The sequence below is a fragment of the Odocoileus virginianus genome, chromosome 17 (assembly GCF_023699985.2).
Source record: "Odocoileus virginianus isolate 20LAN1187 ecotype Illinois chromosome 17, Ovbor_1.2, whole genome shotgun sequence".
Classification (NCBI taxonomy): domain Eukaryota; kingdom Metazoa; phylum Chordata; class Mammalia; order Artiodactyla; family Cervidae; genus Odocoileus; species Odocoileus virginianus.
In genome coordinates, this window is record NC_069690.1 from 37,489,001 (window position 1) to 37,505,724 (window position 16,724).

At 45.3% G+C, this 16,724-nt stretch overlaps 1 pseudogene; it reads left to right on the forward strand.

Annotated features, from left to right (window-relative positions):
- Positions 1–10,771: 10,771 nt before the first annotated feature.
- Positions 10,772–11,208, forward strand: LOC110128680 (small ribosomal subunit protein eS19-like; annotated as a pseudogene).
- The last annotated feature ends 5,516 nt before the right edge of the window (positions 11,209–16,724 follow it).

Consider the following 16,724-nt stretch of genomic DNA (forward strand, 5'->3'; position numbering starts at 1 on the left):
TCCTCATTAGCACATCAAACCCACTTTCTGAGGAATGGAGAGAAAAAGTGGAAGAGAGGGTGTTTCTCTGGGGTCCTAACTGTAGCCAGCTCCCTCCAAAGAAACTCATGGTGGTGCTTCCAGCAGGGAGGGACCCCACCTGAAGGACTTGCACTGAGAAACCTAGATGTCCCCCTCTGATTGAGAATTTTCTGAGCACAAGACTGTCTTCCCTGTCAGATGGCCAGCGAGGGTCCTATCTCTTCCATCAGACTGGGAGCACTGAGTCCCTCTCTGTTACTAGGACTCTCAGGGCAGGGCAGCAGTTCTTAAACCAAAGCAAGAATTAGAATCAGCTGGAGGACTTGTGAAAATCGGGGGAGGTCCCACCCCCCAAAGTTCCTGATTTAGTAAGTCTGAGGAGGGGCCTGAGAATTTGCATTTTGACAAAGCTCTCAAGAGTGGCTACTGCTGATGGGGGGGGGGAACCACGCTTTGAGAACCAGTGGGGTCGAGACCACCTTCTTGCTTGCCCAGTTTCAGGCTTTGCCTGCTAGTGGAGCTCAGCTGGCAAGCCCCCACAGGGCCTGGCACAGGAGTGTCCAGGAGAACTCTGTAACACAGGTGAATGGACCTCCCGCTCCTTTCCTTAAACCAACACCAAAGCCAGTCCCGGCCACCGGAGGTGCCCCTGGTGACTCCCCCCCGCCGACCTTGACCTTTGAGGGCTGGAGATGGCCAGAGCTGGATCTCATGGCCCAGCTGCATGCGCCATGCTGGTGCTGCAGAAGCCAGTGGGTCCCCTCTCGTGGGAGGAGGAGGGAATAAAGGTGAGGGAGAGGGGTCCCAGCACCCCACCTAACTTTGGGATGACCTCCTGGGCCTAAGTAGAGAGAAGGCCTTGTGGATGGAGTCCACAAACATGCATGTAGCATCCCACTTCCTTCCTTCCTACTCAGTTGCCTAGACACAGAAAGTGAAGAGAGAAGAGAGATGAGAAGACGAGACTAGAGCAGGGAGAAAGAAGGCACTCTGCATCTCCCCTTGAGAGGCCATATTGTGAGCCACTGGGGCCCAGGTGGACCACAAGCCCAACTCCTGGAGGACAGTACCCAGCTGGCTTTTAGGCTCTAGACTTCACCACCTGATCTACTTGCTTTGGGAAAGAAAGGAAAGACAGCCTTCCAACTCTACCCAGCATCCTTCCCAGACTTGCCAACCAGTCTTATAAGCCTATGGTGGGCACTGGATCATTCTCACTTATTTTACCCATGGTAGTACCTAGAAACCCTCTCCACCTTCCAGGGTCACAGAATTACCTATTTGATAATGAAACTCCTTTATTGCTGGTGGGAGTATAAAATGGTTCAGTAGCTATAGGAAACTGTTTGGCGATCCTGAAAAAGATAAACATATAATTACTATATGACCCAACAGCCCAAATGTCCTTCAATGGATGAATAAACAATTTGTGATATATCCATACAATGGAATATTATTCTTTCATAAAAAGGAATAAAGTATTAATATACGATTAACATGATGAACCTCAACATTGTGCTAAGTGAAAGAAGCCAGATGCAAAAAGTCAGGTATTGTATGCTTCCGTTTATAGGAAATATTCAGAATAGGTAAATCCATAGATATTTGTCTGGGGAAGGAAGAAATGGGGTGCAATTGCCTAATGGATATGGGGTTTCCTGTTGGGAAAATGTTTTGGAACTAGATAGTGGTGGTGGTTGCTCAACATGGTGAATGCACTAAATGCCACTGAGTTGTTCATTTTATAATGGTGAATTTCATGTTATGTGAATTTCACCTCAAAAAAAAAAAAATGTAGTAGGCATTTTCCAGGGAGTTCATTAAGTAGACCCATCTGCAGATTTCAGAGTCTACTTTTTTTGGAAACAGAAGTTTGTGCCCACGTGAGTTACAGCTACTCCCCAGGCTTTGGGGCACCAGACATCCACTCTGAACACTTGGAAGATGCTCACAGGACCCTGGGATGCAGTTCTTTTGGACCCAAACTGCATCTTGACAGCCTCCTGCTCTGCCTGGCTCCCATCCCAAGGGAGCCTCCCTTTCAGGTTCCTGCTTCCCAGGCAGGCAGCAGACGCCTGATCAAGTGTTGAGGAGCTCAGCTTCCCATCTTCAGCTAACATCGTGCCATCTGCCCTCGAGGCTGGCCCACCCCTCCCTGATCATCTTGCTCCAAACATAGCTTGAAAAAGTCCTCCAGTTTTCTTTCCCACAGATTATTTTAATTACCCCCTAAATGGGCCCCTTGTTCTCTGGCATCTCTCACTCCCCCCAAATCCTTTTCCCTTGAGCTTGGCCCTGGGCTAGCCTCTCTGGGTATGGGCAGGGAAAGGAGGGGTCTCAGGCTGAATCAGGAACATTTTCTGCTCCCCTCAGCTCTAAAGCCTCACTAGATCATTCTGCTCAAAGACCTTCAGTGACCACTCCCTAGAGCAGAGGGTTGTGTCCTTTGGAGATCTTGAACCTTTTGAGGTCCTGACAAAAGCTTTGTCCCCTTCCCTAAATAAATAAATATACATGACCAGCTGCAAGAAATCTGTGGGCCTCCCTGACTTCTGCAGCCCATCCTAGAACCCCTAGGGCAGGGCTTCTCAAAGTGTGGTCCACAAGATGAGTACAGAAGTGAAGAATCATCTTTGAGAAAACTTTATCATGATTTGACATTGCTAAATATCCTACTGCATGATCATTTTTGTGGTGTTTTAGAAAAAACAACCTGAGTTCACAGCTGGAAATGTTTTGCTCTAGCCCCATTCTTTGCAGCCTCATCTCTGGCTACCTCCAGCAATAACACTCACATACACACACGTCCTGTGTCTTCCGTTCACACTCCATGTCCTTGTCCATACTGTTCCCCACATTGGGGTTGTCCTTTCCTTCCTCTGCACCTGTGGACACCTGACACCCACTTCCAGGCCCAGCTCAAATTCCATGTCCTCACAATAAAGCCTTCCCAATTCCAGCCCTGCCCTCCTCACACACAGGCACATGGATACAAACACATTCTAGCCGACAGTCCCTCTCCCCTGGGTTTTCTTAACACTCACTTAGCTTTATTTGTGACCATCTGGTTTGCTTCTCTGGGGGCAGAGCTTTCGTCCTCTTGGTTCCCCCCTGTCTTCTCCACCCTCCAGAGCATCTGTGCTTATGGATTCAGGGCAACCTGCTGTCCTGATTCTCTGGGGTCCTCCTGTGGCTGGGCCTCCATATGCCCCGCTTCCATGCTGGGGGAGCTCCAGGCATCTTCCCAAGATAGGATCCAGGCCCGTATACCACTCCCTGCGCCATCCATCCCTGGCTTTACTCTCCTTATTAGAGGTCAGACTTTCTCAGTAAAAACCACTGGTAAATGACTGGGGCCAAATATTAATACATACAAGACTTTAAGGGCTGGAAAAAAATTTTTTTTTTTTTTACAATTACTCAAACAAGTTTAATTCATTCTGGAGTTATCTGAATAGGCCATACATACTAAGTATTTTATTTTATTTTATTTTTTCCATTTATTTTCATTAGTTGGAGGCTAATCACCCCACAACATTGCAGTGGTCTCTGTCATACACTGAAATGAATTAGCCATGGATTTACATGTATTCCCCATCCCGGTCCCCCCTCCCACCTCCCTCTCCACCCCATCCCTCTGGGTCTTCCCAGTGCACCAGGCCCGAGCACCCGTCTCATGCATCCAACCTGGGCTGGTGATCTGTTTCACCCTAGATATACATGTTTCGATGCTGTTCTCTTGAAACATCCCACCCTCACCTTCTCCCACAGAGTCCACAAGTCTGTTCTATACATCTGAGTCTCTTTTTCTGTTTTGCATATAGGGTTATCGTTACCATCTTTCTAAATTCCATATATATGTGTTAGTATACTGTAATGGTCTTTATCTTTCTGGCTTACTTCACTCTGTATAATGGGCTCCAGTTTCATCCATCTCATTAGAACTGATTCAGATGAATTCTTTTTAATGGCTGAGTAATATTCCATGGTGTATATGTACCACAGCTTCCTTATCCATTCATCTGCTGATGGGCATCTAGGTTGCTTCCATGTCCTGGCTATTATAAACAGTGCTGCGATGAACATTGGGGTGCACGTGTCTCTTTCAGATCTCGTTTCCTCAGTGTGTATGCCTAGAAGTGGTATTGCTGGGTCATATGGCAGTTCTATTTCCTAAGGGCTGGAAAAATTAATTTGACTGGTTTTCTTTTTTGTTTTGTCTTCATTGCTGTGCACGGGCTTCTCACTGCGGTGGCTTCTCTTATTTAAGAGCACAGGCTCTAGGCACACGGGCTCAGTAGTCACGAGGCACAGGCTTAGTTGCCCCGCAGCACATGCAATCTTCCCAGACCAAGGATGGAACCTGTGTCCCCTGCATTGGCAGACATAGTCTTATCCAGTATACCACCATGGAAGTCCTTGATTTGTTGTTTAATAGGAAATTCTATTTGTATGTGATGCAAAATTCAAAAGGTGCAAAAAGAAAAGTCAACTTCCCTGTCACTGCCTCTGTTCCCAGTCACCCAGCTCCAGGCCCAGAAACAAACATCATTCCCAGCTTCTTCGGTCTTTCAAGGCTTGCCTATCTGTTCACAGGCATTTCTTTTGTGTTGTTTTATCCAAATGGCAGCAGACAATACACACTCAGCAACATAAACTAGAAATTGTTCTGCGCAAGCACATATGAAAGTGCCCTGTTGACAGATGTGGTGCAAGAGATACCCTGCCAGTTATTTTATTTTACACAATGTGAGTTTATATGTACAATAAATTCCTAGAAGCAGAATAGCTGGATAAAGCATACGTGCATGATAACTGTTTTAAATATGAACCATTACTTCTGGTTTTGCTCTGACTAATGGCACCATGGCAACCAGTTTTTCCCAATTTGGCCACTTATTTCTCTTGTGGTGTGCGACTTGGAAAAACCGAGGCAGAGATGCAAACAACCTCCCTACCCTGCTCCTGGGAGAATTCAAATAACAGATCCTAGGAAAGGGATCTGTAAGCAGGAAGACATTCAGTTCCCCAGAGTCAGAAAATTGCTCCAAGGATCCTGCCCATCTTGAGAAACAGGGAAAGAGGGGATGTAAGAAAATGGCAACCCTCCAGTATTCTTGCCTGGAAAATCCCATGGATGGAGGAGCCTGGCAGGCTACAGTCCATTGGGTTGCAAAGAGCTGGACATGACTGAGTGGCTTTACTTTCACTTTCACTTTCTAGCCCCAAAATAGAAAAACTAAAATAAAGATCACCTTATATATGAAGGAGACAAGCCAGAGGACACCCGAAGTGTTCCATGTCAGCAAGAGAGACTGAAGTTAGCTCCCATTGTGAACTTCCTGTCCAAGGCACAGTCCTGGTTCTAGGCAGGGACAGTGGGTGACTCCCTACTCAGGGATCATTAAGTCAGGATTAAGGGTGGAGGCCTTGCCAGGCCTGCTGGGAGGCAGAAGGCTGGAACTGGTGACCCCTTAAACCACTATGTCAGGGCACAGCCTAGCCAAGGTGGAAAGGCAGAGAAGTAGGTTAATTAAGGCAGGGCCCTTAACAGTCTTCAAAGCAACCCCATACTCAAGGGTTCAAGGAGGGGAAGCAAGGTTTGACTAGCTCATTTTGCTGATGAGAAAAGCGAAGTCCAGAGAGGTTAAGAAGCTTGCCTGAGTCTTCACAGGTGAACCAGGACTAGAAGCCAAGCCTTCAGACCCCAAGTCCAATGAGGTGGCCTCCACTGTCCTGCCTCCGAGGCTGGAAGCTTCCCAAGATAGGACCCAGGCCTTGGTTCCTCCACCCACCTCCCCAGGCCCACTGCAGCCTCACTCCTCCAATAGCGCCTCCCCACCAACACCCCAACTACACGGCCCCAGAACCGGGCTGAGATGGCCGGAAGAGGTTGCAAACCCCTCTCCTGTCTAACAACTGAGCCGAGAGAGGAAGAAGGAGGTGGGAACAGGTCCCAAGCTCCCATCTCACTCATCCTCGCCCGTCTCAGTCTCAGACTCTCGTGATAGGAAAGTAGGCCAGTTTGGAATATGTCACGGATATTTTCAACATCCCCATCTGTACTACACAGCTTCGCACCCAGCCAAGTGGGGTGGAGTCGGAGCCTTCCTGCCGGATGAAAGGTACACCTGCTACCTCTGGGGCTCAGAGCCCACATGGGGGTGGGGACAAGCCCAGGAGGCCATGGAGGGCTCTGGGCAAGTGTTCAGCTGCCTGGACAGGGGTAGGGGCGAAGGGGAATGGACAGGAGGCCAGTCATATCTGCCCTCCTCCCAGAGAAGCAGGAGCTGAAAGCTGTCACCCGTGGACACCATCCCGCTGCCCCTGTAAACAGTGTGTATGGCCAGCCCGGAGGTTGAGCAATTTCCTGCAGGGAAACGGGTCTGAAAAGCTTTATGAGAGAGATCATTGATATTTGAGGTGGGCCTTGAAAGGAGAGCAGGACTTTACTGGGTGGAAAAGATGGAGGAGCGTGTTCTCAGCCGAGGGGCATGCTTGAGGTAGGAGATGGGGGGTGTAGAAGGCTGAGCAGGAATGGCAGCAAGAGAGACTGGATGGGGGTAGGTTAACATTGGAGCTGCTGCTGTCGCCAAGTCGCTTCAGTCGTGTCCGACTCTGTGTGACCCCATAGACGGCAGCCCACCAGGCTCCCCCGTCCCTGGGATTCTCCAGGCAAGAACACTGGAGTGGGTTGCCATTTCCTTCTCCAATGTAGGAAAGTGAAATGTGAAAGTGAAGTCGCTCAGTCACGTCTGACTCTTTGCAACCCTATGGACAGCAACCCACCAGGCTCCTCCGTCTATGGGATTTTCCAGGCAAGCGTACTGGAGTCGGGTGCCATTGCCTTCTCCTAACATTGGGGAAGGGACTGTTGATGGTGAATGCCCAGATAAGAAGCTTGGGGTGCGCCCTGCATATGCCCATGAGGCTTTTAAGTGCCATGATTCAGAAAGAACCCATAGCAGTTGACAGAGAGAAGTCACCCAAGGGGGCGCTGGGGAGCTGGGAGTGAGTGAGTGAGTATTCTCTTTGAACTGCCAGCCACCCAGACCATGTCCTCTTCCCGTTGGCTGGTTGGGGGAGCAAACAAGATTGGGGAAGGGGAGACCAAAAGGAGAAATGAACTTTTTATAGAGCTGTTAGAGACTTGCCAGGTTAAAGGAGACAAGGTCAGGACAGAGGCTGCATTGGAGAGATTCTTCTGGAAGGTTGGTAGAGGGGACACCTGGTCACTATGTTTATTAATCACCTACTATGGGCACTCGCAAGATGGCCTCATTTAATCCTCACAATAAACCCAAGAGGCTTTCCCCCTTTTTACTGATGTGGAAACTGAATTTAAATTTCAATAGAAAAGTAGAAAGAAGTATAAGTTCTTTCCTTAAGGTCCCACAACGTGTGCATGGGATAAGAATTCAGGTCTGTCCATTCACCAAACCCGTCTCCTTTACCTTGCACCACCTCCCAGGAAAGAAGCAAGGCTCCCTCCCAAAGAAATGACTCAAGCCCTAATCTTCAGCCCTCTCTCACTGTCTCCACCCTGGGCCAGGACTCTATGGCCCCACACCAATCCCATGAGATGAGCTACTTTCAGATGAGAAAACCAAGGCTCAGAGAAGTGAAGTGACTTGCCCAAGGACACAAAGAGAATTAGTGGCAGAGGCAGGATTTAAACCCAGATCTCTTCTCACACCTACTCACCTTTCTAAGCACTTAGCGTCTTTGTTCCCCAGTTTCCTCATCTGTAAAGTGAGGGAAGATTAGAGAGAGGGCATACAGATATAAGACACTTGGTACAGTGCCCAACAGTCCTTCAATGACCAAGAAATGTTTTCTGAGCATCTACGAGATGCAGGACCCTCTTCTAGTCATTGAGAGGTAAGAGGAAAAGAAGGCAGCGTCTGCTGTCTCCAGGTGGACACGAAGGCAAGGACTGAGAGGGGAGCGAGCCATGGACACAGAGACCAGACTCCATAATTGCTCCCACTAATCTTGGGCAGTTCTCTCTGGACTTCTCTGCTTGTGGATCTAGAAAATGAGGATCGCAGAGAGGAGACGCTTCACAGGGAGTAACCAGCCATGTGCTCTGTCACTGCCAGGCCCTAGGTGAGCAGCCCTCCTCAACCGGCTGTGAGACCAGCGAAGCTCCTTCCTCCCCCGCCACGCCGGCCTAGACTGCCCCTGTGGCCTGGATGGGCACTTTGCTTCCTGGTCCCTCTCCTCGCGGGACGTGCAGCGTCGGCTCCTGGTCCTGTGGTGGACTCCATCTGAGTCCAGCCCCAAATCTGATGCTAGTATCTTAGAGGTTGTGACAGCTGGTGGTTCAGGGATGACCCTCAAGGCTCGAAAGCAGCCCTGAGAAATGGGCCCCAGCTTTTTACTGTCAAGAGGTGAGGTGGATTCAGCCTGAGTCAGTGTGGATGGGCTTCTGGTCAAAATCAGGGCGCTCTTTGTAGGGAAAAGGAGAATATAACATAATCATAGTTGGGGCCATTCTTAGGCAATTAGGACACTATTTTATTTTGTTTAATCTTCTGTGTATATGAAATCCTATTTTATTTATTAAAAACAATTAAAAAATTTTTTTTTTGGCCACAGCACATGGCTCATGGGATCTTAATTTCCCACCCAGGGATTGAACCCTGCCCGCTGCAGTGGAAGGGTGGAGTCCTAACTGCTGGACTGCCAAGGAGTTCCCTAAAACCTTTCCATTTTAGAGCTGATAAAACTAAGGCTCAGAAAAGTGAAGTGAGCCCCTGAGGGAAACAAAAGACCCTGCTCCTCTCTGCTTTTAGCTGCCGGCCAGCTGAGCTCAGCCCTGCTGTCCCTGGGCTCTGAGACAGGGCTGGACGCCAATCTTCAGGTCTAAACAAAGGCAGGGCAGCTGGGACCCAAGAAGTGGGGAAAAAGTCTTGCACCTCCCAGGGTATTGCTGTTCCTGTCACCCCTTCTTGGGGCAGCCACCCACTCAATCTCATCCCCAACCTCAGGGTCAGGAAGTAGGGCCAAGGTTGGAAGGTGAGGTCAGGTCCTTCTAGCTCCCCATTGCTGCTTCCATCACTCTGTCACTTTCTGTAAAAGCCCTGTGCCCTCTTCACTGGTGTGGTCTACTGACCTTGCCTTTTTCAGTTTATTGAAGTCTTTTGGCATCCCACCTCCTAGTGTACCCTGGGTAACTCTAAAGTCCCAGCCTCTGCATTCTACAGCCTTCACATGTCTAATCACTTCCTCCTTTGCCTACACCCTTGTTCACATCTTAGACATTTTCACCAACCTGTAAGTGCTCACATTTTCCTCTCTGACCTCATTTCTGCTCCTTTTGTTCGCTTATTCTTTGGACAACTGTTCTTCAGCCCCCTGACAACTGACCCAGAGATGTTTTCCCCATCCATCAGCTCCCTTCTGTCTTGTTTTCTTCCTTTTTCAGCCCAGAGTCTCTGTTTTATAAGATCATCTAACTCTCTACCTTCAGTCTTTTGTGTTTACATTTGCCTGATAAAGCCCTGGCTTTCAGATTCAGGAAGGCTATATATGTTTACCACACCATCTTTAAAAATCTGTTTGAAAATGACAGAGAAAAAATATACTGGAGTTTTAAAGCACATTGCATTGTACTAATCGGAAGACTCAACAGAGAAGAGGAATCCAAGACCCCATAGAAGGAGCTACTCAAAGTGTGAATTTTCCTAACAGGACCTCATATTTCCTGCTAACATCAAGAACAAAGCAGAGATATTACTCCCATCATCACAATTCAGTGTTCTGGAGGTTCTAGCCAGTGTGCTAAGGCAAGGGGGAAAAAGCAACTAGAATTGAAAGGAAGACTTAAAACTGTCTTTATGTGAAGACAGTGTGAATGTCCATGTACAAAATCTGATGGAACCTAAAAAAATAGATACTAGAACTAATAGATGAGTTTAGCAAGACTGTGAGATGGGGCTTCCCAGGTGGCACTAGTGGTAAAGAACCCACCTGCCAATGCAGGGGACATAAGAGACTTGGGTTCTACCCCTGGGCCGGAAAGAGCCCCTGGAGGAGGGCATGGCAACCCACTCCAGTATTCTTGCCTGGAGAATCCCCATGGACAGAGGAGCCTTGGGGGCTACAGTTCATAAGGTCACAGAGAGTTGGACACAACTCAAGCGACTTAGCACTCATGCACATGAGATGTAAGACCAATCTACAAAATCAATAGTCTAGCAATGCTATATTCTAGCAATGAATATGTGGAAATTACGATTAAAAAAAAAATACCAGGACTTCCCTGGCGGTTCAGTAGTTAAGACTTCATGCTTTCACTGCAGGGGATGTGGGTTCAGTCCCTGGTGGGGGAACTAACATCCTGAATGCCATGTGATCCCACCAAAAAATAATAATAATAAAAGTTTTTAAATTTAAAAATATGTACAGTAGCATCAAAAAATATGAACTACTTAGAGATAAGTTTGACAAAGGATACACAAGACCTGTACACTGAAAACTACAAAACACTGCTTAGAAAAATCAAAAGAGACTCAATAAGATGGAGATATACCATGCTCATGGATCAGAAGACTTGATATTATTAAAATATCAATTCTCCCCCAATTGGTCTATAAATTCAGTACAACCCCAGTCAAATTCCCAGCAGGATTTTTTTAGAAACTGAAAAGCTGATCCTAAAATTCTTAGGGAAACACAGGGACTTAGAATAGACAAAACAACCTCAAAAAGGAAGAAGAAGGGGAACATTGGAGAGCGCGTCCCCATGGCTGGCAGTAAGGAAACCACAGTGCCTGGAGTTGCTGTAAAAGAGTTGAACCAGCAGGAGTTCATCAGGGCTTTGGCAGCCTTTTTCCGGGAAGCTGAAAGTCCCTGGATGGGCAGACACCATCAAGATAGCCAAGCATAAAGACCTTACTAACTACAGTGAGAGCTGTGGAATGGCTTCCACAGTCTGCACCTCTATCTCTGGAGATGTCCTAGATAGGTTCCATGACCAAGATCTATGGGGGCATCAGAGAAGCCATATTACATCTAGCAACTTCACTGGGGCTCCAAGAGTGTGGCCTGCCAATTCCTCCAAGCCCTGGAAGGGCTGAAAATGGTGGACAAGGAGCAAATGGGGGTCACAAGCTGGTACCTCAGAGATAGAGAGATATGGATAGAATGCCAGACAGGGCAGCTGCCAATGAGAAGCATTAGAACAAATGCTTGGGGGCTTCCCTGGTGGCTCGGTGGTAGAGAATCCACCTGCCAATGCAGGAGACAGGGGTTCCATCCCTGATCAGGGAAGATCCCACATGGTTCAGAGCAACCAAGCCCATGGGCCATAACTATGGATCCTGTGCTGCGAGCCACAACTACTGAAGCCCATTGTGCCCTAGAGCCCTTGCTTCACAACAAGAGAAGCCAGTGCAGTGAGAAGCCTGCACATCGTAACTAGAGAGTACCCCCAACTCACTGCAACTAGAGCAAAGCCCAAGAAGCAACGAAGACCCAGCACAGCCAAAAATAAATAAATAAATAAAATTTTAAAAACTTTTCCAGAACAAATGCTGGGTTAATAAATTGCCTCATTTAAAAAGAAAACAAGTTGGGACTTCCCTGGTAGTCCAGGGGTTAAGAATCTTCCTTTAGGTGCAAGAGACACAGGCTTGATTCCCTACAAAGGAACCAAGATCCCACATGCTGCAGGGCTACTGAGGCCACGTACCTCAACCGGAGCTGAAACTAAGACCCAATGCAGCCAAATAAATAAATAAAAAAGAAAACAAGTTGAAACACTTACGCTATGTAAACTCAAGGTTATCAGGAAGCTATTGCATGTTGGCATCAAGATAGACAAATAGACCAAAAGAAGAGAGTAGAAAGTCTATAAGTAGACCCACACACATATGATTGATTTTTAACAAAGATGCAAAGGCAGTCTAAGGGGAAGAAGGATAATCTTTTCAACAAATGGTTCTGGGAGATGTGGATATCCATATTCAAAATAAAATACCTCACACCATATATAAAAATTAATTCAAAGTTGACCTAAGACCTAAACATAAGCCCAAAAGTGTAAAATTTCTAGAAAATATAAGAGAAAATCTTTGCCACCTTTGGTTAGGCAAAGATTTCTTAGATAAAACCCTTTAAAAGAAAAAATTGAGAAATTGGATTTTATAAAAATTAAAGCTGTCTGCTATCTGCAACACACTGTTATAGGAATAAAAAGACAAGTCTCAGACTAGGAGAGAGTATTTTCAAAGCATGTATGTGATAAAGGAGTTTCATTCAGAATATATAAAGAACTCTAAAATGTCATAAGAAAACAAACAACTGAATTTTTTTTAAAAGGGCAGAAGATTTGAACAAACACTTCGACCATGAAGATATACAGATGGCAAATAAGCATATGGAAGGATGTTCATTATTAGTCATTAGGGAAATGCACATGAAAACCACAGTGAAATATCAATACTGGAATAGCTTTAAAAGTTTTTTAATGACAGTACCAAATGTTGGTTAGAATGTGGAGCAAATGGAACTCTTATACACTGCTGGCAAAAATGTAAAGTGGTACAACCACTGTGGAAACCAGTTTGCCAGTGTCTTAAAATGTTAAACAGATACCTACCCTATGACCAGCAATTCCACTCACAAGTTATCAACCCAAGAGAAATGAAAGCATATAACCACACAAAGACTTCTATGGAAACATTCACAGCAACTTTGTTTGTAATAGCCAACAACTGGAAACCCAAATGCCCATCAACAAGTGAATGAATAAACAAATTATAATATCCATACAATGGAATACTCAGTTCAGTTCAGATCAGTCGCTCAGTCGTGTCTGACTCTTTGCGACCCCATAAATTGCAGCACACCAGGCCTCCCTATCCATCACCAACTCCCGGAGTTTACCCAAACCCATGCCCATCGAGTCAGTGATGCCATCCAGCCATCTCATCTTCTGTCGTCCCCTTCTCCTCCTGCCCCCAATCCCTCCCAGCATCAGGGTCTTTTCCAATGAGTCAACTCTTCTCATGAGGTGGCCAAAGTATTAGAGTTTCAGCTTCAGCATCAGTCCTTCCAGTGAACACCCAGGACTGATCTCCTTTAGGATGGACTGGTTGGATCTCCTTGCAGTCCAAGGGACTCTCAAGAGTCTTCTCCAACACCAATGGAATACTACTCAGCAACAAAAAGGAATGGACTGTTGATACACACAACAACATAGATGAATCTCAAAATGATTATGCTACGTGAAAGAAGCCAGACAACAAAGAGTATGCCCAGTATGATTCCATGAATTAATAATATCTGGAAAACACAAACTAATCTATAGCGACAGATAACACATCTGTGGTTGCCTACAAATGCGAGGCATCCGGTTCCATCACTTCATGGCAAATAGATGGGGAAACAGTGGAAAAAGTGATAGACTTTATTTTCTTGGGCTCCAAAATCACTGCTGATGGTGATTGCAGCCATGAAATTAAAAGACTCTTGCTCCTTGGAAGAAAAGTTATGAGCAACCTAGACAGCATATTAAAAAGCAGAGATATTACTTTGTCAACAAAGGTCCGTCTAGTTAAGGCTATGATTTTTCCAGTGGTCATGTATGGATGTGAGAGTTGGACTATAAAGAAAGCTGAGTGCCGAAGAATTGATGCTTTTGAACTGTGGTGTTGGACAAGACTCTTGAGAGTCCCTTGGACTGCAAGGAGATCCAACCAGTCCATCCTAAAGGAGATCAGTCCTGGGTGTTCATTGGAAGGACTGATGTCGAAGCTGAAACTCTAATACTTTGGCCACTTGATGCGAAGAGCTGACTCATTTGAAAAGACCCTGTTGCTGGGAGAGATTGAGGGCAGGAGAAGGGGACGACAGAGGATGAGATGGTTGGATCATCATCGACTCAATGGACATTGGTTTGGGTAGATTCTGGCAGTTGGTGATGGATAGGGAGGCCTGGCGTGCTGTGGTTCGTGGGGTCTCAAAGAGTTGGACACGACTGAGCAACTGAACTGAACTGAACAGATGCACGGAAAAGATGGAGGACAGTAAGGGCAAGAGATGAAAAGGGGAAACAATAATCTTCTTGGGCAATGGATATGCTTATTATCTTGACTTGGTGATAGCTTCACAGGTGTTGCTGTTTAGTCTCTCAGTTATATCTGACTCTTTGTGACCCCCATGGACAGTAGCCAGCCAGTCTGCTCAGTCCTTGGGATTTCCCAGGCAAGAATACTGGAGTGGATTGCTATTTCCTTCTCCAGGGAATCTTCCAGACCCAGGGATCAAACCCGAGACTTCTGCATTGGCAGGTGGATTCTTTACCACTAAGCCATCAGAGAAGCCCCTTCACAGGTATATATGAAAACTTATCAAAGTGTACATTTTAAATACAAGTAGCTCTTTGTATTATCAATTATTCATCAATAAAGCTATACAAAGGTCAATAAAAAGAAGTAATAATCAAATAAAACAAAAGAGTTAATCTGAAAAAAGAAATGAGATATAGGTATTGGAAAAAGAGTAAAATCATCACTACAAGCAGATTATATTATCATCTACTTGGAAAAGTCAATGATTCAACTGAGGCCTTGTAGATCTTATCAGCAAGTTCAGTAAAATGGCCAGTTAAGAGAAAAATATAGAAAAATCAATAGCTTTCTTTTTTACCAACAAAAACCAATTTTAAAATGTTAGAAAAATGATTTTATTCATAACAGCAATTAAACCTGAAATACAGAGGAATAAATTTTACGGGGGACTTACAAGAAGACCCGAATAAATGGAGAGATGTATGCCACTTTCTTACAATGTAAGAAAACTTTGGTAAAGCTGTCAATTCTCTCCAAATTAGTCTATAAATCCAATGCACTTCAGGTTAAAATTCCAATTCCTTTGATGAAAATTAGAAAGATAACTCTAAAATTCATCTGGAAGAATAAATGAGTACCAAGAGGAAAAATTGTTTTTTAAAAATGTGGATAATGGGCTGGGTGCAGATTGCTTGCATCACCACTAATCGAAATGTACCATCAAGCAGTTGCTATTGCCGTAAGAACAAGATTTATCTTCATCCATAGTAGATCCTTCCCAAACATTTGTAGAATTGACACCGACCAGGGGTCTTGGCCTTCCTCAATCAATAGGAATTTATTAGAGGCCAGACAAGAAATTCAGGCAAGGCTTTATTGGGGCCCCTGCTCTAGCAGCGGGGAGTGAAAACAAGTGAGAGTTTCCCTTGCTTGCATCCCGAGGAGGGGGCAGGCTGGTTCCTTATATGGGGAGGGGGTTGGGAATGTGTCTAGGGGCTGGTGCAGAGGAGTTACTTAGGTGGTGTGCCCACCCCTTAGGCGATTTGCCCACCCCTTAGGTGGTGTGCCCACCCCTTAGGTGGTGTTGAAAGCCAGGGGCATTCACAGTACTCTGCTTTTGTTCCTAGCTCTTCAGAAGTGGTGGTTGGGTTTTGGGTTTTTTTTAAATCTTTTTGTATCTTGTTGCCCCATCTGTGCATGTATGCAGTTATTTTTAGTTCCTTATAATTTCTTTGTATTTTGTTGCCCAAGGAGAGGTTTGTCCAGGCGGAAGCACTGTAGCACTGCAGCCAAAGGTCTCAGGTCCCGGGTCCCAGCCTGTCTCAGAACGACCAAGTACCTGAATAGGCAGATAGGTCAACAGAAAGACCCAGAAGCAGTCTGTGTATGGTGAATATTGTATAATAAGATAAAGCTTTATTATGTTTTTCTATTAAAAATGTCCTTCATGTCCACGAGCACTTCAAGGTAACATGCCCCAAACTGACCTAAGCACCTTACTCCCTTTCCCTATTCATCTTCCTCTCCCTATTTCACAGTTCTACACCATCGCCCTGTGGACACCCTGAATCCCTCTCTCCCCCTCACTCCCATTCAGTTTATCTTCTGAGTTGTCTCTGTCTCCCCCTCCCACCACATGGGAATTTAGCACAGGATAAAAACAGCATTTCAAACCAGCAAGGAAAGGAGACTGTGCTAGAACAAGTGGCTATCTATCTATGGAAAAAAAAGTGAAATCCACACATAAAAATGAATTCCAGATGGATTAAATATCCAAGTATGAAGAGTCAAACTATAAAAGCACCAGAAAGAAATATAGAAGGATTTTTTTTTATAATTTGGGGATGGGAAGGACTTCTACGAGACATAAAATTCATAAGCCATAAGGAAAAATATCAACAGATTTGATTACAGTAAGAAGCCCCACAAAGTTAAAAACTGAATGCTAAGCTGGGAGTATTGGCAACATTTAAGACATAGATAAGGCTAATTACTACCCTTAATATACAACAAGCTCCTGTAAGTCAGCAAGAAAAAGTTAGAAAACCCAATTGAAAAGAAGGGCAAAAGTAATAAGACAATTTACAGACTAAATCCAAAAGGCTAATAAACATAGGTTGCTCACATTCACTAGGCTCAGGGAAATGCAAATTAAAACAATAATGAACTACCATTTTTGTCCATTAAATTGGCAAAAAAAATTAACGCAACTGATAACATTCAGTGTTCACATGAGTAAGGATAAAAAAAGAATACATATATTGTTGTTGGTGGGATTATGAACTGGTATAACACTTTTGGAAGGTGTTTATTAGTACTCATCAAAATGTTAAATAAATCCTTTGAGAAAAACAACTCCACTTTTAATGGAAATCTGTGGTTTCAGCTTTCCGGCACTTGTTT